Raw genomic sequence first — 22,208 nt, forward strand, 5'->3', positions numbered from 1 at the left:
CCTCAGCAGACCCGCATTGTGTCAGGACCAGACAGATGATGTAGGCTCATGTAATTAGGATAGAAGCTCTCAACCAGTGGTGACTTTACTCCTCCCTCAGAAGACATTTGGCAATGTCTGGAGACGCTTTTGGTCATCACAGCTCAGGGTGGGAAGGAGGGCTGTTACTGGTGTCTGATGGGCAGAGGCCAGGGATGCTGCTTAACATCCTGCAGTGCTCAGGACAGACCCCTTCCTCTCCAGAAAGAATTTTTCAGCCCCAATGTCACTATTGCCAGGTTGAGAAACCCTGAATTAGGCATCAAACCCTAAATATGGCTGCAGGGGAGGACAAGCTTAGAGAATAAAGCTGACCCAGCAGGAAGCAGGACAAAACACAGAGACATCATATCTGTCCTTTAATGATCGTGTCAGTGAGCCGCAGAATCAAAGCTGAAGTCTGAAGATCCTCCACTTGCGTGAGTCCGTCAGTCCTCTTAATTGTTAATAGTTCTTAGCTGTAACTGATATTCTTCTAAACTTATGAGTCCTGCATAAAAGATTGGGAAGGGGAAAGACAGATACGAAGAGAAAGGAGAAGAGAGGAAGGACAAAAGCTAGTGACTCGAGGGGGCAGCAGCTAGAGCTGGAGATGCAGAGAAAGACAAGCGGCTCTCCACCACTCTGGTCTTTTGGCCTGCCCGTTGGGAGTTGCTGGAACTAACACTGCAGAGGACGAAGGAAGAATGTAAACCGTGACCCTTTCCCCAAGGGAGCGTAGACTTTCGGCAAGAAGAGAAGACATGCAATCACAAAACGAGCACAGCAAAGATAGAAGAAGGGTTTTAAAAATACAACGCAAAAAACACAAACTATGAAAGAAACATCTGATAAGTATGGTCACATTAAAATGTAAAACTTTCATATATCAAAATGCACCATAAGCAAAGTGAAAAACACAGCACAGAATGAGAGGAGGTATTTGCAATTCAAAATGCATAAAATTAACAAAGGATTAGTATTCAGAATATAACTCCTACTCAGTATAAAATCTTTGCATGGGAATGATAAACACGAAATTCAGGATAGTGATTACTGGGGAGGAGAAATAGAACTGGGGAAAGGGGCCAAAAGGATATCAAGTATAGATGTTTTATTTCTTTTTAAAAAATCTGAAGGAAATTGGATAATGAATGAAGAAGACAATTTAATTAGGCTGAGTGGTAGGGACATTAAATTTTTTTTATTTTGTCCTCTAGTCTTATCTATATGTTTCAAATGTATTTTATAAAATTTTTAAATGAATTTCAGCAAATCATTAAGAAGAAAAAAACAGAAAAATAGGCAAAAAATACGAGCAGAAGAGCAAACCCAAGGCCAATAGACACAGGTAAAAGAAGACGCTCAGCCTCTCCCATAAGAAAAATGTAAATTAAACAATAGTGAGACACAAGTTCTCATTTGTAAATAAGCAAAATTTAAAAGTTTGACAATATAAGTGGATGATGTGCAACAGCTAGAACTCACTTACATTCATTCCTCTTAGGAATGGGTATAGTTGGCACAGTAGCTAACACACTTGTTGAGGATAAGCATACTGTTCATGTTTAAGAAGGGCAATGTATAATACCCCTCTCTTCCCAACCCAAATTCTGAACCAACTGAGGGAAATTAAGGAAAAAAATAGGATCAAATAACAGTGTTTGAAAACAGAATATTCTGATGGGACTACAACAAAATTTGATCAGTAATTAATATAATCAGCAACCGTGAGACTATCTCCCACAAATACAATTGCTATTTGGATTTCGTGGCTCCTCATTTTGGAAAGTGAGAGTGATTTTTGTAAAAAGCTGGAAACATGGAGTTGATTTTGTTGTTGTATGGAAGTCCTAACATGCTCAGTAGGCGCACATGGCTCTGAGCCCGAAAAGGAAGATTATGCCAGTTAAGCTGTTGTCCCTCAGCCTCGAGCCCACCTGCTTGTTGGCTTCGTGATGCTGGGATCGTGCTCTGAACACCACGTTTCTCCTCTGCCAGCTGGATCTCTTTGAGGCTCTGACAATAAGGGCCATCGGGAGGGACTATCTAATTCCTCCGGTAGAGGAATGGATAATCCTCTACAAAGGCCACAGATCTTGCCAAACAGCCTCTCCTATAGCTACTCTCTCCTGGTTCTAGTAACCTCTTCCTCCCCTTGATCCTGCAAGCCTACATTTACAAGGTTCTGCCCCTGCATTTTTTTAATGCTAGTGTATAGCTAGCTATTGATACATTAATGCTGCATATTCGCCACTCCAAGGTCTAATATCTTAGAGCAACCACTTGTTCTCCTAGATCTGCAGGTCTGCTAGAACTTGGTTGATTTAGGCTGAGTTGGCTGGGCTCGGCTGGGCAGCTTTTTTTTTTTTTTTAGAGTTTTATTTATCTATTTTCAGAGAGAGGGGAAGGGAAGGAGAAAGAGTGGGAGAGAAACATCAATGTGTGTTTGCCTCTCATGTGCCCCCCAACCAGGGACCTGGCCCACAACCCAGGCATGTGCCCTGACTGGGAATTGAACCAGCGACCCCTTGGCTCACAGGCTGGCACTCAATCCACAGCCACACCAGCCAGGGCTGACTAGCCAATTTTCCAGAGGGTGTACAACTGGAAACTGGGTTTTAATGTTATGGCTGGAGCACTTGGGAAATGGCATTAATAGTCAACAAGGTTGGCCAATCTCAACAGTAAGCTTTAGCCAGCAGGAGGAAAATTCCAGAACTTCCCTGGCATATTACAGAGTGAGAAGTCTAAATGCTAAAGAACATGAATGCCAAAATGGATTTGTTACAAGCAACCTGCCCAACCACCCCCTTGCCATATTCCCTCAGGAGGTCTCAGAGGATGCTGTACTCTTCCAGGCATGAAGAACCAGATTGAACCAATTCTAATTGTAAAACCTGAAATGCCACCTTGGTTCACTAGTCAGAGTGTAAAAGTCAGCTAAGAGATACAGTTTTCACCCAAGTCTAGTGGGACCAGGGATCTATTTCATATACTTGGAATAGAGATACTTAGGAACTGGAAGAATCCTCATGCTGGTTCCCTGACCCACAGAGTGAGGGCAATTATGGCCTAGAACTACCTTACCCCAACACTACCTACCCCGCCAAGCTAGTGATCCAACAGCAAACCCACTATCTTAGAGGCATCACAGAGTTAGTACCACCATTAAAGATTTGAAAGAGGCAGAGGTGTGATTCCAACCCCAATCCGGTTTAGCTTCCTTTCTGGCTCTTGCAAAAGCCAGATGGCCTTGGAGAAAGGATGCAGATACATTATCACACACTTAATCAGTGGTGCTGTGTGCAGCTGATTATGGGTGTGGTAACTTTGCTGGAGCAAAACAACAGCAACACTTGGAAGCTGGTGTACAGATAGATACTGGCCTAACGAATTCTCACCCATTCCCCATTCCTATAGCCAGAGATAATCAGAAGAAACCTGTCTTCCCATGGCAGGGACCACAACACTCCTTCCTTATTAATTCTACTCTTTGTTGTAACCTTAGAGAAACCTTGATTGTCTTGATATCCTGTAGAACATCATAGTCCATTACATTGGTGCCATGGTAGAAGGCTCCAGGGCTGGCCACGCTAGTGCGGTTCCTAAGGACCTAGTGGTCTAGTTCACATCAGGATATACTCTCTATAGTAGAAGATGGCTGGTTGCATCTACCTACAAACAAACAAACAAACAAACAAAAAGTGCTTGGCAGGACTCTTTGGATCTAAAGGCAACATATACCACATAAGAGTGTGTTGCTTCTACCCATTTCTCAGGAACTCATAAGAAGGCTGTCAGTTTTGAGTGAGGTCTAAACAAGAAAAGACTTTGCATCAGGCCCCTGAGGGAACAATCCTGCCACTTTCGATTGTATACGACAACGCTAATCAGTGTAAAGTAAATGAGACAGGTAGTGCACTCTCCACAGCTATCTGGCACAGCTACAGCCAAGGAAATCTTGCTGGGGGAAAAAGAGGCCTGGGTTCAAATGTCGGGAAGGAAGGGTGAGTTCACTCTAATCAGGGAAAAGCTCGTGTATTTGCATTAGCTTTGTTTCCAAAACTCCAGCCTCAGGAAGAAGTATCATTCTTACTTTAGAGAGGTCACATGGAGCTCCAAGTTGCCTGTCCTCTGGAGACGCAGCTAGCATTAGGGACCACGGGCTTCTGCTACCCCAAGGTCTTCCAAACCCCAGTGCATTGATCTGTCTTAAAGCAAGTCTTTGCCAGCAGCGCCACCTCTGGCCAAAACGGTATCAGGCGGTGAGACAAAATGGGGAGAAAGAACGTGATGTCCTGGGTAAATCTGCCCAGTGTCGTGGTTGTGGCCAGTCCTGCCTGATATATACAAGGGTGATTTTAAAAAATTGTTTTTCGTTCTATAACAATAGACTCCTTCCTAGGAGCAGCGTACAGCCATGCCAGAGGTGGTTTCTCTCTGGACCAGACCTTAACGTTGGCACTGCGAGCCAGAGCGGGGGAGAAGTGGAAAGGACGCCCTGTTTAGCTTCGCCTTCCCCCGGCTGCTGCGGTGGCCCGTGTCCCCCTCTCCCCGGCCTCTGGGAGCGCCCAGCGAGCCGTCAGTGTATCCCAGGTCTCATTTCAGGACCAGCAGAAAGGGATGGAGACACAAGCTGCAGTCCACCCCCGCACCGCCCCTGCCCTTGCCGGGATCTCTCCGGGGAGAAACGGATCAGAACCCCGTCTCCCAGTCGGCGCTGCGATGGCCGGGGAGGCGGGAGCGCAGTGAATCCTGGCAGAGCGCCCCCTTCGTAGAGGGGGCGGAGGTGGGGGGTTTGCAGAGCAGCAAAGGCTAGGTGGCTGAGCGTCCTCCCATCTCCAGGGTTTCCAACGCCGCCTGCGGACCAGGCAGCGTCCTCTTCCCTGAGGGCCCTGGTCCCTGGCAGTGGGGCCGCCGCCCTGGAGGGAGAGCCGGCGTGGGAACAGCGGGGACAGCGGGGTACAGAGGGGACAGCGGGGACAGATGGGAGACAGATGGGACAGCGTAGATAGCTGGGTGACAGCGAGGGATAGTGGGAACAGAGGGGTGGCTGGCTGCTTGTCCGGGAGAGCGAGGGCGGCGCCCTGTGCTCGGGACCGAGATGGTGCGGTTTGGGGAGGAGGGAGCATCAAGCAGTGTAATGACTTGTTTCTCCTCAACCAAACAGTTGCTGGTGGCGGCTGTTTTATTGTCGTGGCTAGCACGTGGCAGCCCTACCCCCTCTTTCTGGACCCTGAGCAGCCCTCCCACGGCCTGGCCCGCGGGGACCTGGAGCCCCAGCAGGCTTTCGCTGCTGCTCGGTCTCCTCTTCCCTACCCATCCCCGAGACTGCTGCGGGGGAGGGGAGGCGATGCCGAGGTACTCATTGTATTAATGAAAGTGGCAAACACATCCTTCCCATCTGGCAGCACAAAAAGGAGAGGCTGTTGGGGGTGCAATTACCCACTACGGGAAAGAGTGAAATATTTGTCAGGTTTAACAATAAAACTAATATCCCCAATTACTAGAACCTCGCTAATGAGATGAATACAAAGTGCCTTTCCTGTTTGCAAAAGGGAGAACCTGTCTCAGAAAACCCACCGGGTCGTGTTTCCCAGGAGCCTCTGCTCCTGAGGCAGGCGGTTTCCCTGTTGGAGGACTTAGGGTAGTAAAGCTGACGATGGAGCTCCATGGCTGGTCACGCACACCCTGACACTGCAAACTGGGATTGTGTGGGGGTGTGGGGGAGGGGGGAGGGATGTCCATCTAAAGCCTGTGCCCCTAGGACCCCAGAAGGCTCTGGACAATCCCCAGACCTGCTTGACCGGATGTCCAAGGACCCCACGTGCCTGGGTCACTTTTTCCACACCATCTCTGCAACCTTCCGGGTCTCCTGTAGCAAGTGGTTGTAGCCCACTTACAGCCAGATATTTCTGTAGTTTCCGACATTTTTTTTTCCTTCATGAAATTTGTATATAGCAAAAGCTGGGTCTGCTTTAGGCTGAGCATATGCTTCATATTTATTGGAATAAGGTTTTTAGTTCCCTTAGCATTCTGTTCGCTGATATTCCTTATGTTAAAAATATCTCCGCTTTCCCCCCCGATACTCAATAGTAGGCAGCTGCAGTTTCCCTCTGCAGGTTTGGGGAGGGGGTTAGAAATTGGAGCCTGCTCTCCACAGTCCAGGGAGGTGTTCAGCCCCTTTGGAGAGAATGACCTGATTTCCCACCTGTGAAGAGAAATACAATTTTCTTCCTCTCCACCAGTTTCACCTATAATGATATCAGGCAGCCTGATTCTGGGAAGCGAAGATTCTTGTTTTAGAAATGAAAAAGCTAAGGCCAAACACATTGTCTCTCACTGAGGGATTCTGAATTCTGATTCCTCTCATAGGTCTACAGCACATTCGGTGTAGGAAGCAAAAGAGGCTCTGAACACCGCAAGGAGTCTGGGATTCCAGGTGATTGCAAACAAGCTCAGTGGGCGTGCCCTCCCCAGGAGGAGTGGGCTGATGCCCCAGGGACCTGACAGACTGAGCCCACAGCTATCACAGCCTCCATGATTTCCCAGAGGTCCAATGGGGAGGCCCCGTCCCTGCCAAGCTCCCAAGAGACTCGAGGAGCTACTGTCTCAGCGATGGGGAACTAACTTTCATGACAACTCCAACAGCAAAACGACAATGAATAGGCCAGACCTCTCCACATTTTAAAAACAGATTTTGGAGTTGAAATGGTAGAATTAATATCCAAACTCATATGTATGTGCATGCCTGTGTGTGTGCATATGAGAGAGAGGTGGGGGGATAAAAGCAGAGACAGAGACTGAGACGGTGCAGTGATGTGTACAGCTGAGGTGAGAACAAACCACTCCTTGGGGGGACCTCAGCTGAATGTGCCCCCATCTGCTGGAAGAGTGGGGTGGGGATGAAGCTGCCAAGGTCAAAGCTGATTCTCCATTTTACTGGTCCCAACAGCCCCTCAGAGATCTCCTTGGAAGACCTTCCCCCTCAGAACCATTTCTACAATGGACCACAGCTTCTTGTCCATTTCCCAGAGCCAGGAAGCTGTCAGACCTGGGATCCAGGTCACGCATGGCTGAGTGGATGGACCCACTAGCAGGTGAGGTACCCTCCCTGGACGCTGACCTGACTTCTCTGGGCCTGGCCTCAAAGGGAGTCTGTAAGAAGATGAAACTTAGAAACTCCTTATGTTTCTAATACTCTTTCATAAGCCAGTTCTCTTTCGGTCAAAATGCCTTCTCTCCCATAAACAACATGAGTTTGTCCTCACACTCAGCCATCTTTCACTGAGTGCCCACTACACCAGGTGCTGGGGACACGATGGTGAAAACAGACCTAGAGGTTACATTCCCAAATCGGTTCATTAAAAAGCTATCTAATCAATAATGAAGGCAACCTGATCTTTGTGTGGGAGAACTACATTCTGAGCTCCATCTTGCGCTACCTGGAAAATAGCATTCCCGGTCTTGGCAAGAGCAGCTGCGGTTCCCACCTGGTCTCGGAGCTCCGCAGCCACGAGCAAGCCGCGCAGAGAGCGCTGTGTGTTCCATGCCTGCTGTGCGTCTGTGCTAGCACCTCACACACAACCGAGGTCTGACTCCGTAAGACAGACACAGTTGCTCTCAGTTTACAGATTTAAAAAATCCAGTTTTCAGGAGCTAAATAAGTTGCTTCAGATGCCCAGGCTGCTGACACCAAAGCCCATGTTCTTTCTACTAGTCTTCAACTGACTGCCTTAGCTGGGGCTTCGGCCCAGAAGAGTGGAGTACTTTGGGAAGGTGGGGACTGAGGGCACCTTCCCAGGGCTTTGGCCACAGGGTGCCAGCGGCCACAGGGAAGTGAAGCTTGCAGACGTATAGATGCTTTGTAGTCAGTGATTCTGAAACGAAGCTCTGAGGACAGTAGCCGTTTCTGGGATGTGGCTTGTGGCTGTAACCACCCTGCTGCCTATCCTGGAATCCTTACAAACAGACCATGTCCTCTAGTTGCCAAGACTCAGCTGGAACTAGAAAGCCTTCTCCTCTGCTGCGTTTTCCAGGTGAGATGCTGTAGGAGACTCACAGGAGGAAGCGGAGTGTGAGTAGTCAACGAGTTGCTTCCGTCGTAGGAAACCACACTGCCGGGGGCCCGGGCTGCTCCGGAGCCAGGGAACCAGGGAGCCAGGGAGCCAGGGAGCCAGGGTGCTGTACCAAGTTTGCCACTTGGATCTGCCCCCTTGAGCGAGCCACCAACCCTTTTCCAGTTTCCTCCCCGGAACCTCGACAGGGTGGCACTCTTCCTCCCCTTCCCCACTGAGACACTCCATGGAATGACAGTGTAGCGGCCACCAGGAGCTGTGTGCACCCCGAGTGACATCCTTCTGTTTCTACCCCCTGCCCATAGCTCTCTCACCCTTGGGTGCTCATTCTCCATGGCACGCCACAGGGGTGGCTCCCATTTGCCCCTCAAATGTCTTTCAAATTATCTGATGTTCCTAAGACGACTGTTTCTCCCCCCACCCCTAGGGGCCCAGCAAGGTTATCATGGCTTCTAATTCTCTAGCTGTGTGCCAAGCAGGGTCGACAGCAGCTTCAACTTAAAATGGAATGAGCCCTGGCCTGGATACCTGCTTTCTGGTTTCACCTCTGCCGCTAATTGGATCCTGGGGAAGTCACTCACCTCCCTGGGCCTGTGTCTTCATTTGTAACAGAAGGGGATTAAACCAGGTGTATCTAAGAGTCTTTGCAGTTTCTCAGTTTTGGCCCCCTTTCCTAGGAATCCGAGCATTTCTGTATACTTCCTTTTATTTCATAAGCTTAGGAGGGACAGGGCTCCATGGGCTGGTTCAAATGGACACACCCAGACCATGTGCACACACCCAGGCCCCATCTAATCATCATGTGCCGGGTTAGACACCTAGTGTCAGCTTCTGAGAGGCAGCCTTCCCACCACTGCCATCAGGGGACGTCTTAAACTAGGGCAGCCGCTGTCTCCCCAGCCCTGCACCTTCTCCCCAGCGCACAGTCCTTTGCCCTGGTCCAGTTCATGCAGGGTTTCTTCTGCACAGCAGGTGCCCGCCCCCCAGACAGTCCCTCTCTGAAGTTAGAGGGGGGCAAAACTGTCACTCGGAGACTTCCTCGCCCCAGCCACCCGCATCTCAGCCCCAGGACAGCTTCACTTTGCTCCACACGCCCTACGTGGGCTGGCTCCTGTTGCTAGGAGAACCTGACCATTTGCATTTCCGCTGCGTTTATTTAGATCAGCAGCCACTGCTGCGGGAACACAGGGTATTTTAAGAAAGCCAGAAAAGGAAAGGGTGAGGGGAGCACCTGGCGTGAGACCTCCTTCCCAAAAACACTCAGACAAAGGCAGCAGGCAGACAGGCCCCCGCCCCGCTCAGGCCTCCTGCCTCCTCTTCCCTGAGCAGCACCGTCTCCCGGTCCCAACGCCTTCGCAAGCACCTTCAGGTACAGGAACAAAACAACACAGTCCTCTCGTGGGACTGTGGTCCTACAAGACAGTGGTGGGGCCTGTGCTCAGCCTCACACACACAGCGCCTCCCTTTCCCCCACGTGAAAACAAACAACGAGAAAAGCATCCAGACTACACGGCAGTTCTCCAACCAGGCCAAGGGCTGGCCCTCCACAGACGGCTCGTGTTCTCTCCCTTCTCCCTGCCCCTTGTCCCCCAGTCGGTGCCCCCGCCCCCCGCCCCCGGCCCCCCGAGATGGGCCTTGATTTTCCTTCAAGACCTCGAACATGTCGGTTACCTTCCCAGATCCCTCTTCTCTATTAATCTCCTGTCCCCATTCTGAAAATACCTGCCCACTTATGCCCATTATCTGTGTTTCGGATCAGCAGGCAGTATTTCTGTTTGCCCTACAAGACTGAACTCCTAGAAGCCAGCGTCTACATAGTTTTTAGTTTTTAACCCCCTTCTTACCTCTAGAATATTCTGCTCACAGTAGTTGCTCATTCACACCTTTTAAAATTTGTTCATCTGCATCAGACTCCTGTTGAGCCCAAGAGGTGTCCACCATAGAGATCATGAGACCGTCTCCATTATTCAGGAGCTCTTAGCCCAGTGGAGGAAGACAAGCACACAAACAGTTTGAAACAACGTGATGAATGTTGCAATGAAAACATGTTCAGAATTGTAAGACGTTTCCTGAGGCAGGGGTGGGGGTGGGATGGAGTATGAGAAAGAGGAACCAGGATGGTTTCCTGGAGATAACTCATGAAGGGGATTAAAAGTCCACCATGGGAGCCCTGACTGGCGCTGACTGGTGTGGCTCAGTGGGTTGGGCATCGTCCCACAAACTGAAAGGTCACAGGTTTGAATCCAGCTCAGGGCACATGCCTGGGTTGTGGGCCAGGTCCCTGATTGGTGTGTGGGAGAGGCAACCGATTGATGTTTCTCAGGTGTTTCTCTCCCTGTCTTCTCCTCTCTCTAAAAATGAACCTGACCTTTACTGAGACAGAGACTGCAGCAGAAATCCTCAGTTGTCTGCCATTCTCTTCTTTTCTCATGAACAGAAACACTGATTTTATGTGAGGCTACAGCATGATTCGCTGAAGGTCCGTGTCTCCCACCCTCTCTTGCAGGGGTGTGGGCAGCAGGGTGGGGTGGATTTCTGGGACAGCTCTTTGATAGGGGAGCAGAAAACTGGAGTGGAGCTATTTTGCCCCACTCCCCCACCCTGCCTTTCTCGTACTTCCTACCTAGAGGATAGATAGACAGCTGTGCAGCTAAGCCTCTAGCCATCTTGCACCACGAGGTGACCTCAGAGACGGCCTCACATGCTGGGAGTGACACTGTGGGCCACCATACCAGTTCTGACGGAAATCCACAACTCTCCCCAAAATGCTGTTCACATGCACATGTGCAGTTTGCAAACAGCTTCCAGGTCTTCCTGCCTTAGAGGCGTGGGGACAGCCACCTCTACCAAACTTCTTAGATCGTTTTTGTTAAAGTGGGGAGAGACTAGGACTGAGTTGTGACTGTCCTCCACAACCTGAGCAGCGCTTTCCTTCCCCCCTTGATTTCCAACCTCAATACTTGCGTCATTCCGTCATTCCTCATTCATTCTTCGGAATGGCTCTGAGGCAGGGCTGCCCAGCTCCCCTCACCTTCTCCCCCACCCCCACCCCTCAGCTAGTCTTCCTGGGCTGCCAATCCTCCTCCAGAGTCACTTAATACCAGGAAGGAAATTAACCATTTGTGCTGGGACAGAAAGTGACACTGTCCAGCTCTCACTGTCATTCTGCTCTTTTCTAAAAAAAAAAACCTTTATTTATTTATCTATCTGTTTACTTGCTTACTTACTTATTTATTTTTTTAGTTTTAGAGACAGTTGGGAAGAGAGAGAGGGAAAGAAACATTGATCGGTTGCCTCTCACATGCGCCCTGACTGGGGACCGAACTCGCAACTGATGTGTGTGCCCTGACTGGGAACCAGAACCTGAGACTTTTCTGTTTACGGGATGATGCTCCAACCAAATGAGCCACACCAGCCAGAGCTGTCATTCTGCTCTTAATTAATATTTAACCTCAGAGAGATTGTGTCGTAGATGAAAATGGCTGATGGGAGAACAAGGCCTGGACTGCCTCCCCCACTTCCAGCTCCCTGAACCTTCGGGCTCCGAAGGAGGCAGCCAGCCCAATGGGAAGTGAGGAGGAGTGGCAGAGGATGGCCCGGAGGGCCCTCGGCTGCACTTTATGAATTTGCTTCCTTGGATGTTTTGTGTAGAGAACGCTCCTGCGACCGAGTGAGAGCAGCTGGAGCCCAGAACCCGTCCCAGTGCCCAGAGCTAGATCCCGGCCTGGCCTGCCCCAAAGGATGAAGAGACAGGCGAGGGGGAAAAAAAAAAGCAATGCAAATGTGCCCCTCGACAGATTATATATAAAGCTCTATTTTTAGTTGCCTTCAATCCCTTGGGGCTGTCAGGGCGGTTGCAGCCCCACTCCCCCGGGAGAGGAAATGACAGGCATTATTACCCAGCCCAGAACACTGGTGCAGCGCGTGGTGGGTGGGGGAGGTGCTGCCTTGCCAGCTCCAAAATTTGGGAACTTAACTTCCAAGGGGAAATTGAGGATACAGGAGAAAGATCAGGTTACGTACAGAAGGCCCACAGGACCCCCTCCTCCGTTCCCAGCTGGCCTGCCAGACCATCCTCGAATCCACAGCCACTGGGCCCAGACCAGGAGTGTGGGAGTCTCCTCAGTCCCCAGGCGGCTGGAAAAGTAGGTTATACAACACCCCTCACTGCCAAGTTCTTCCTTCTCTCTAATCTTAGTTCTGCCTTCGGTCTAAGCCCATTTCCCCTTGCATGCAGAGGCACGGGAGGACAGCTGGTCGCCACCCCCCAGCCGGAGAGCCACCCCGCAGCCAGAGAGCCCTTCTCCTCTGGGCTTTCTCTTCTCCAGCCTCTGAGTCATTCCTGTTCCTTTAACCTTTCCACACGTGTCGTGTTTTTAGTTCATCTCCTTGTCACTCCTCTAACTTTGCTCTAAATATATTCCCAGGTTCCTCCTTGGAAGCTGAACAGGCACTGCACCTGATGGGGCAATGGAGAGTTGGAAAATTTTAGCTTTAAGTAACAGTTCATAAACTTAGTAATTTATGCAGTAAAAAGCTATTGTTTCAAGAACTGCAGGACCCACGCTGACTCCAGGAGACCACAAGCAATGCCACCTCTGTGCCCCAGGGGGACTGCAAGTGATTAAGTGGTATCTGAGCCACTGTGCTCCAGGGAGAGACATCCCCGCTGCCCAGGACACAGGAGACAGGTAAAGGATTGCCCAGGAGACAGATGCCCAGGACACAGATGAAGAATCTCTGATCAGTGGATGAAAGGATGCTGGGAAATTGCCAGACCACAGCTTTCATCTGATTAACCTTTTTCCTGAATACCAAACCCCTTACCTACACTTTTCTTCTCCTTATGAAAAAAAAAAAAAGCTGGCTTGAAATGAAATGTAAGATGGTCTTTTAGGGTACATAACCCACTGTCTTCTTAGATCTCTGGCCATCTGAATAAAGCATAATCCCTGCCTCTGTTTATTGGTTCTGAGGGTGACAGGCAGCAAGAATGCCAACTTTTCCCATTTCAGATCTTCTCCAGGGAGCACCTGAGCACCAATTTGAATGGAAGACCTTACCACATCCTGTCTTGAAAGGTTTTTTTTAGGTTGTCTTAGTTATCTTGCCTCACTGCAAGACCAAACTCTCCTCACATATCACGTCCTCTACTTCTGTGAGCTCCCTCACCCTCCTCTATACCCAGCTAAGTGCAAGGCTTATAAGAAGGGGTAGGTACACTTTCATTGTGTTTAGATTCAAATGAGATGCATATATGAAGCATTTTCAGCAAAGTAGTTATCATTTACTATGCTTTATAAATTCGACAGTGGCAGCTAAACAGTAACTTTTATTATTGTGGTGCTTGTCAGACCTCTGTGGACAATGCTTGTTTCTAAACTGTAGCATTGCAAACTGTGGCATTCTCTTCCATTCACTCATTCATTCGATAAGCATTATTGAGTTCCCGCTCTACGTCAGGCACAATGCCAGGTGCTGAGATGTCAGAATGAAAGACCAGATCCTGGTTCTACAGGGGTTCACAGCCTAGGGAGGAAGGCGAGATGTAAGCCATGACTGGACAGCGTGGTGACCGCTAGGAAAACACGCACAAAGTGCCAGGGGATGTGGACAAGGACGGGACTGACCACGACTCTCTCCAGTCGTGATTCCACTTACTGGACACTGATGGGGACATGTTTATAATGGCCAGCATCTCGTCTCAGGGTTGGCCTGGTGCATTGTCCTGGAGTCAGTTTCGTGGGCACATACCCAGGAAGGGCTATGCAGGGCCCTTTTTACACTATTTGGGATATGGACACATGGAGATGGAGAATCTCTTTCTTTAAGGGTTTTCAGCCCATCTGCAAGCTTCTCGGCAACCTGAGGATCAGCCTAACCCAGAGACACGTGCGGGGGAAGCCCTGCCGGAAGGTGGGTGGGGGACAGACACATGACAGCACTGTTCTAAGCCCCTCGGTCCAGCTGTGCCAGCCCAGTTAAGTGGCTCAAGAATTCCCTGTTGTTGTTTTATTTTTGTTTTTTAAGTTAGTGCCTCCAAGAGAAAAGAGAAGCCTGAAAAGAGTCCTCAACACCAAGATGGCCTTTCCTGGAGGGGAAAAGAGGGGTAGAGGGTGGTTGCTCAATGGTTTTATGACCCTAATTCATACACACAGAGTGAGGAGGAATCCCTCCAGGCAGGAGAGGGGGCCAGTTAATGGAGAAGCTCCGAGTTAAACAGACTCAAAAGGAATTCCAGATTTTCTGCCTACCAGCTGTGAGACTGTTTTCAAATTCCTTAACCTCTCTGTTTGCCCACATGTTCCTTGCCTGTAAAACATGGATAGAAGTATCCATGGCTACTGTGAGCCTCGCAATGACACAAAGTCCTGAGACAGGCATTCATACTCGGTCAACCTGGTCTGAAACGACCCCCTTTGTTTTGTGGAACAGCTCTTCGGCCGTTCTAATCAAGTGGTTCTGGAGGGCACTGCCCGTCACCTAAGGCAGCTGCCCATGCGGCTATGCCACAGGCTGGTGAGCCGTAACACCATGTGCTCACGGCTGAAGGGCTTGCTGCAGGAATGGCACATGGCCCAGGTCTGGTTGGTCAGAGACTCACCTGGGAATTTTTTTTTTAATTTTTTAAGATTTTATTTATTTATTTTTAGAGAGGGAAGGGAGGGAAAAAGAGAGAGAGAGAGAGAAACATTAATGTGCGGTTGCTGGGGGCCATGGCCTGCAACCCTCACCTGGGAATTTTGCAATGATTATTGATGAAGCTGGGATTGAAGAAAGATCCTTCCTCTATGACCCAGAGCTGCCTGCAGCCACAGTGCCGTTATTGTGGGGATGGCAACATCATGCAGAAGGAAGGAGAGACCAGAGATAAAAAGGGAAAAAGAGAGTCTTTTTTTTAAAGTTCTGCTTTTCTTTTTAAAAAGATTTTATATTTATTTTTAGAGAGAAGGGAAAGGAGGGAGAAAGAGAGGGAGAGAAGCATCAGTTGACTGGGGACTGAACCTGCAACCCAGGCATGTGCCCTGACCAGGTGTGGAACGGCGACCTTTTGCTTTGTGGGATGACACCCAGTGAACTGAACCACACCGGTCAGGGTGGAACCACACCTGTCAGGGTAGAAAAACAGAACCTTGGTAGGATTTTGTATGACTGGACCTGGTTGTTCCTGAAGCTCCACCTCTGCCCCTGCTATGAATTAAGGTTATGCTAATGTGAGTTGGGTTTCTGTTCCTTACAACCAAGAGTCTTGGTCAATATGGCATATCATATGAAGCAGATAGCATGTAATAATGCCAGGAATAAGTGTTTGGCACAGAGGTGCTTCCAGGAAAATGGTTTGGAGTCTTCCAGGCTGATGAAATGTCTAATTTAAGGTAAATTCAGAAGCCCTCATATATATGTACTGTTTACAATAATGATAATCTTTAATAATAGTATTAATTATTAAATTAGTACTACTAATAGTATGCCAGTGTCCTAGAGGTTTCTGCTTATAGGGACAAGCCAATCCTATGTCGTGGTTACAAGTAATGCCCATTTTAAAGGAGACAAGGCTACTTTAGCCAAAGAACCTGCAGAAAATCTTCGTCTTGAGCATATCTCACCAACTCTTCAGAACATCAGCACGACTGGAGGGGCAGCTGCGCGGGGACCTTACAAGCCGTCAGAGAAGTGAGGGAGGAGAGGAGCCACGCCCTGAAAGAATGCCGAGGGCTGCATAACAAGGGATTCTGGATGAAAATCTACTCTGCCTTGCAACTGTCTCCTTCCAGCGCTAACCTTGGAGGGTTTTACTTTTATCAAAAGAGGCGGGAAGTTTCTTCATTGGGTAGTCCGATGTGGTTCATGCCAGTTGCCTTGAATAGGTTTATGTGTTAATGACTTCTGCCTACGGAGCTAAACCAATGGTGTGTTGGGTGGATGCAGACCAGCCCACCACTGCTGTTTGTAAGGGATTGAGCCTCTGCCACCCACCACTTTTAAAAACCAATATAGATCAGTCATCTGATTAGAATAAAATGCCCAAACCCACCCAGTTCTCATCTATCTCTGAGTTCTTTGTATTTTTTAAAAAGAAAAACATGTCTATTAATTTCAGAGAGGAAGTTAGAGAGAGAGGAAAAAAACATAGATGTTAGAGAGAAACATCAGTTGGTTGCCTCCCACATGTGCCCTAACTGGGAATTGAACCCACGACCTAGGGAATCAAACCCCAAATGTTTTAGTGTATAGAATGGTGCTCTAACCAACTGAACTACAGCAGCAGGGGCTTGCCTCTGACTTAAAGAGGTTTTCCTTAATCATCAGTGTATCTAATTACAGCAAGCCTGCACAGCAGATGTGCAACAGCTGGGAGAGGCTGGTGTGATGGAGGTGCTGAGAGAGACCAGGGGACAAAGGCTTTGTGCATGACTACAGAAATCACAAATGGTCACTTAGAATCCTGCACTGGTACCTCCAGTTAAGCAGAGCCAGCCTGGGACAACCAGTCAGGAAGGCAAGCAGTACGAGATCGCATAAACCAGTCTGAATCATCAACTATTCCAACTTAGACTTTTCAGGGTCTGCCATCAAATAACTTGCAATCCCCATCTTGTCAAAATGACAGGTGTGTCGTCAATCTGACGCACCAGAACCTCTCTTGCATTATTACGGCATACTAGGAATTCATTTGTGTAATACTTTAGAAAGCTTGAATGATGATGGCTTAAATATATACAAGTTTTTTTCCTCATAATTTTAGCATTTGACTTGTCGCTTCATGTTAAAAGACAGCTGATGCAGCTCCAGACTTCAGGTATTCGAGGCAGAAAGAAGGGGGACCAGCGGTGCCAGCCACATCTGCCTCCTTCTGTCTGGAAAGCAAAAGCTTCTCCAGAAGAGTTCTCAGCAGAAATCTGCTTATACCTCATTGGCCCATCTGGGTCTCGTGACCAGCCCTTGTTGTCACCAAAGCTGAGAAAGGGGAGACAGGCTTGTTCTGTCTCTGATTCTGAAGCTTTGTCAGGTATAGGCGCATGACTGCCCCCAGCAAAATTCCCATTCTCTTAGCAAGCAAGAAGGGGAAATGCATGCATATTGGCTAGATAACCAGCAGTGCCTGCCTTCATAGTTTTAAGATCTACATGTCTTGCCCTGGCAGGTGTGGCTCAGTGGATTGAGTGCCGGCCTACGAACCAAAAGGTCGCTGGTTCAAACAAGGTCACTGGTTCGATTCCCTGTCAGGGCACAAGCCTGGGTTGTGGACCAAGTCCCCAGTTGAGGGCATGCAAAAGGCAACCGGTCGATGTTTCTCTAGCACACTGCTGTTTCTCTTCCTCTCTTTCTCCCGCCCTTCCTCTGCCTTCCCCTCTCTCTAAAAGTAAATAAATAAAATCTTTCAAAACAAAGATCTTCATATAGTATTCCAAATATGGAACTTCCCTGTTGCTGTGAACCGACATACACTTAGCAAAACATAAGCCGGCAGAGCTCAGCCACCCGGTTCCAGTAGAACAGAAAGTGTTCTCCTCTTTAAAGGCCAAGCCTTGTCTTTCTGTGAAGAACGTCTTACACAGGACTGTGTCTGCTGGATAGGTCTACGATTCTGGCTCCTCCGTATATGTGAAAACTGATCACCTGTAGAAAGGCTATGCAAATACCTTAGGCTTCGGGGTCAAAAGGACAAGGTGGTTTTACCCGGCTTGCCTTCTCCCTACGCAGCAGGAACATCTCTACTAACAACCCAATCCAAAAACAGCTCGTGTTCCAGCACTCCCCACCCTCACCCCACTCCAACACACAATCCCACGGCAGGCAAAGCAAAAATAACAAAAGTGTACCAACCTAAATACCGATCAGTACTTACCTCCTTGAACTTAAGGGCTCCACCCAAATGACAATAGAACAAAAGTTAGTGGTTATTAACCCTTGACTTTCCAGTGCTTCAGTCTGACAAAAAAAAAAAAAGTCATACAAAACAAACATTGCTTCCCAAGGTTGGAGGCAGGGTTAATCTGGGTAGAACTACTGAAAGACACTTAACCAAATGACCAAAGTCCTGTGTCCTAATCTAGTCCCCAGGGTGTGTGATGGGCTTGTCATGTTGAATGGTGCCCTCAAAGGAGCTTTCTCTTACAGGTGGCTGCCACCAGGCCCTGCAATGGCTGAGTTCTAATACCTGTTCCCCTACACCTTGGCCATGCTGGAGGACAGGCTGCTAGGACAATTCTGTCAATGTCCCCTTCCTTTTGAAGTCCAAAAATGAAATACCTTTTCATGCCCACACTGTCCTCACAGAAGCTCATGTGAAAATTCAGTAGAAGACCATGCCTGGTAACACCGTTGCCAGCCAGATGGCTGATTTGTATTGGCTTAAAAAAGGTAATAGGTCCCTGACTGGTGTGGCTCAGTGGATTGAGTGCTGGCCTGTGAACCAAAAGGTTCCTGGTTCAATTCCCAGTCAGAGCACATGCCTGGGTTGCAAGCCAGATCCCCTTTGGGGGGTGTGAGAGAGGCAACCACACACTGATGTTTCTCTCTTTCTCTCTCCCTTACCCTCTCTCTAAAAATAAATTAATTAATTGTTAAAAATTAGGTATCAAGAGTCCTTATATTTCAAAGACACATATTTAAACATTTATGAATTAAATGATAATGGGGGAATCATTCAGAATGTAGATTAAATAAGTTTGGTGATGAGCTGAGAATTATTGAATACGGGTGATGGGTACAGTGGAGTTCATTATAGACTATTTACTTTTGCATGGGTTTAAATTTTTCTAAAATGAAGCAAAAGGTTAAAGAAGTATTGCTATGACTATAAGTGCTAGAGGCCGGTGAGTGTCAGCCGTGGCCAGTGCACCCGGATCCAGACCATCTATCTGTCGTGCTATCCGATGGGAGCAGCAGCTGGGGGCAGCGGGGCCGGGACGCTGAGCACGTACACCCACTCCAAGAGATGCTCGTTCTGGGTGGTGGTAAGAGGGTCTGCATCTCTTGAATAAGAGTTTCTCCCTTCTGCCCTGACGGAAACAAGAGGGGAGGATGGCCTGAACCCCATTGACACACCTTGTGGTAGAACCAGGAATTTCTATGTAATTGTCTGGCTGAACCACGAAAGGAGAATGGGTCTTTAAATGGACTAAGGAATAAGATAAGAATTATATCTCATGTAAATCTTTTTATAAATACTAATTAAAACAAGAATTTGTCTGGTTCAAAACTGAGGTGGTTATTAGGTTTGTGCTAGAGTCTGTTACTAAAATATTAACAAGACGGTTGTTACCTTGTTATAAAAATGATTGTGTTGGTCCAAGGTTCACAGGCAGGATGTGTAGGCCCAGGATTGCTTGACCATCACCAGCTTTTATTCAGAGGGGAAGGTGGGAAAGCAAACTTAAGAAAGGGAAGTGGAGCCCTGCTTGGTGAAGCTCACTGGACTGAGTGCCAGCCTGTGAACCAAAGGGTCGCCTGTTCGATTCCCAGTCAGGGCACATGCCTAGATTGTGGGCCAGGTCCCCTGCAGAGGGCACACAAGAAGCAGCCTCCCTTTCTCCTCCCTTCCCCTCTCCCTTCCTCCCGGGGGGGGGGGGGGAAGAAGGGAAGTGGAATGGTACAGAACAAGCAGGTGTTTGAGGCAACATAGGGACAAGTAGCAAACCAGGCCCAGGACTTTGAACTACAGTGAGACACAGAGAAAAAGAGGGTGGGGGTGAAGGAAGCAGACACCTGAACACCAGTAGGAGAAGAGGTAGGTGTGTGCTAGAGCTCCAAGGAGCTGCAGGGCTGTGAAGCAAGCATGAGCACCCTTGTGCTGTATACCTGGAGGTCCTGCAGGCTCCAATATGTCACCGTAGGTAAAGTTGGGGCACTGGGTTTCAGATGTAAAACTCCACGTGAGGGGAAGGAGATTTGGATTGCTGTCCTCGGGGCCCTTCTGGACTGGGGAAGCATAAGCTAAGAGTGACACTCCGTGTAGTGCCTAGGTCACAACACTGCCCCAGCCTGAAATGTCCTCCTGACCATTCCCAGCCCCCTCCACCTCTCTGGGTCCTGTTCTTCCTCCAAGCCATCCTCCTCCAGGAAGACCTCCTTGATCATCCAAATGCTCAATTACTTCTCTCACACCTCAACTCCCATAACATTTACTGTGTGCATCACTCATCTGGGTCCATAATTACTTTAGAAGATATAACTCTATCTCATACATATGTACATAGATATATATTTATACAGACATATATGTGCACATACATATGTATTTGTATCACCAGACTGTAAGATCAAAGAGGGAAGAGACAATGTCTGATTTGCACTCGCCATAACAGGTCACTTAGCCCAGTGCAAGTGCTGAGAATAATAATACACAGCAGTTTAGGGGTGAAAACACACAGGATTTAAAGTCAGAGCTCCTAGTTCCGCAGCTCATGAGAGGACGACCGTTAGACAAGTCACCAGTCACTTAACAGGGGTTTCCTAGGCTTGGCTTCCTCCTCAGGAAAGGGGTTAAAAATACTAATACCCACCTCATGTAGTTCTCAAGAGCACAAAATTAAACATGGATGTGGGAGCACTTTGCAGAGCAATATTCAGAGTCAGGATAATTTTATTATTCTGCTCGGAGTTTTAATCTGGACTTTCCCATTTGATAACTGTGTAGCTTTGGGCAAGTCGTCAACCCCCAGAAGCCTTCACTTCCCCAGCTGTAAAATGGGAGACATAATGCTAGTCCACTGGGCTGTTGTAAGGCTTACATGAGCCCACACGTGCAAAGCGGCCAGCACAGCGCATGACACCCAGGACTCAGAAGTGTTGGTTCCTTCCCAACACACTATATTAAGCTTTCACACTGTGTCCCTGCACCCTACGCAAGGAAGGTCAGAAATATTTACTCCACTGGATCATGCTGCTGGCGATAATGCTGCTGATAAGGATTAATAAGAACTGTTGGTGAAGATGAGTTAGTTATTAGCCACCTAATGTCCAGCAAGCCTGATTTTACATTTGAATCCACCCACTGAGCCCTCTGTTTCTCCCCCTCTCCTCGAGGATATGTGGGTGAGGGGGGAGGCGGCCTCCCGTCTGGCAGAGGCCCCTTTAAAAGTGTGTCTAGGCTCCTCCTCTGCCAACCAAGTTGCTAAAAATACTACTATAGCAAAGCTGAAATATTTGCACAGAAAACTGAATTTCTTACTACATCCACCCCTTCCACTCAAATGGGTAAAATCCTGACCTGAGAAGCCCCCAGATCAGCCCCACGGAAGGCACAGGCCTCTTCTGATCACGAGTCCCGCTGTGAGCTTGCACTGCGATGTTTTGCTCTGAGGGTGCCTACTCCAAGGAGGCAAAGCCACAAGTGTTGGCATGCAGCTCACTGTGTGCCTTGGTTGTCTCTCTGCTTACGAGGACCAAGTCTCTCCAAATCCCTTTCATCTGTCCCGAGAAGGATCTGTACTGGACCCCAGAAACTTCCCACGAATCCATCTTGTATCCTCTCTTTTGCTAACCACCTCCTCCTCTGCTGGTCTGGGTGCCTAGTCAGTGCCTCTCCCCCTCCATGCTCCTGGCTGGATCCAGCCCACCCACCCACTCACCCACCTCCCTCTCTGATCTGGCCCTTCCAGAGTTCATCTGCCTCCCAGGACTGTAGTCCTTTTCCTTCAGTAGCTGTAGGGTCCAAGAGTTTTTGAACAATGACAGGTCCAGGTAGTTAATAGATAATGATCCATAAGGTGAACTTGACACCAAGGCCCTAGGACACTCTGTGGGGGGTGTCATCTGGCACTGCTCTGCCACGGTCCGGAGCCTCATAGAGCAAGACAACCTGCTCCTCACAACAGCCAGGCCCAGGCATTCGGTGTTGGTCTGGGTCCCGTTTCCTAGCTCAACCATTTGAGAATCAGAGGCTCAGAGTTCCACCCAAGCCACCTGGTCCAGAAAAGGAACCAGCCCCCTACCAGGGGGAGCATGAGCCCTTGATTCATGGTGGAGGAGGGGTCTGCTTTTGTACATGTCTTATGGCAATGTGCCCACAGTGCATGTCTCTATAAATGTGTCTGAGCTTCTGTATCTATGTGTGTATGTGTCATTTAAATGAGGACATATGTGTTGCTGCTTCTGCCTCTG

The sequence above is a fragment of the Phyllostomus discolor genome, chromosome 13 (assembly GCF_004126475.2).
Source record: "Phyllostomus discolor isolate MPI-MPIP mPhyDis1 chromosome 13, mPhyDis1.pri.v3, whole genome shotgun sequence".
Classification (NCBI taxonomy): Eukaryota; Metazoa; Chordata; class Mammalia; order Chiroptera; family Phyllostomidae; genus Phyllostomus; species Phyllostomus discolor.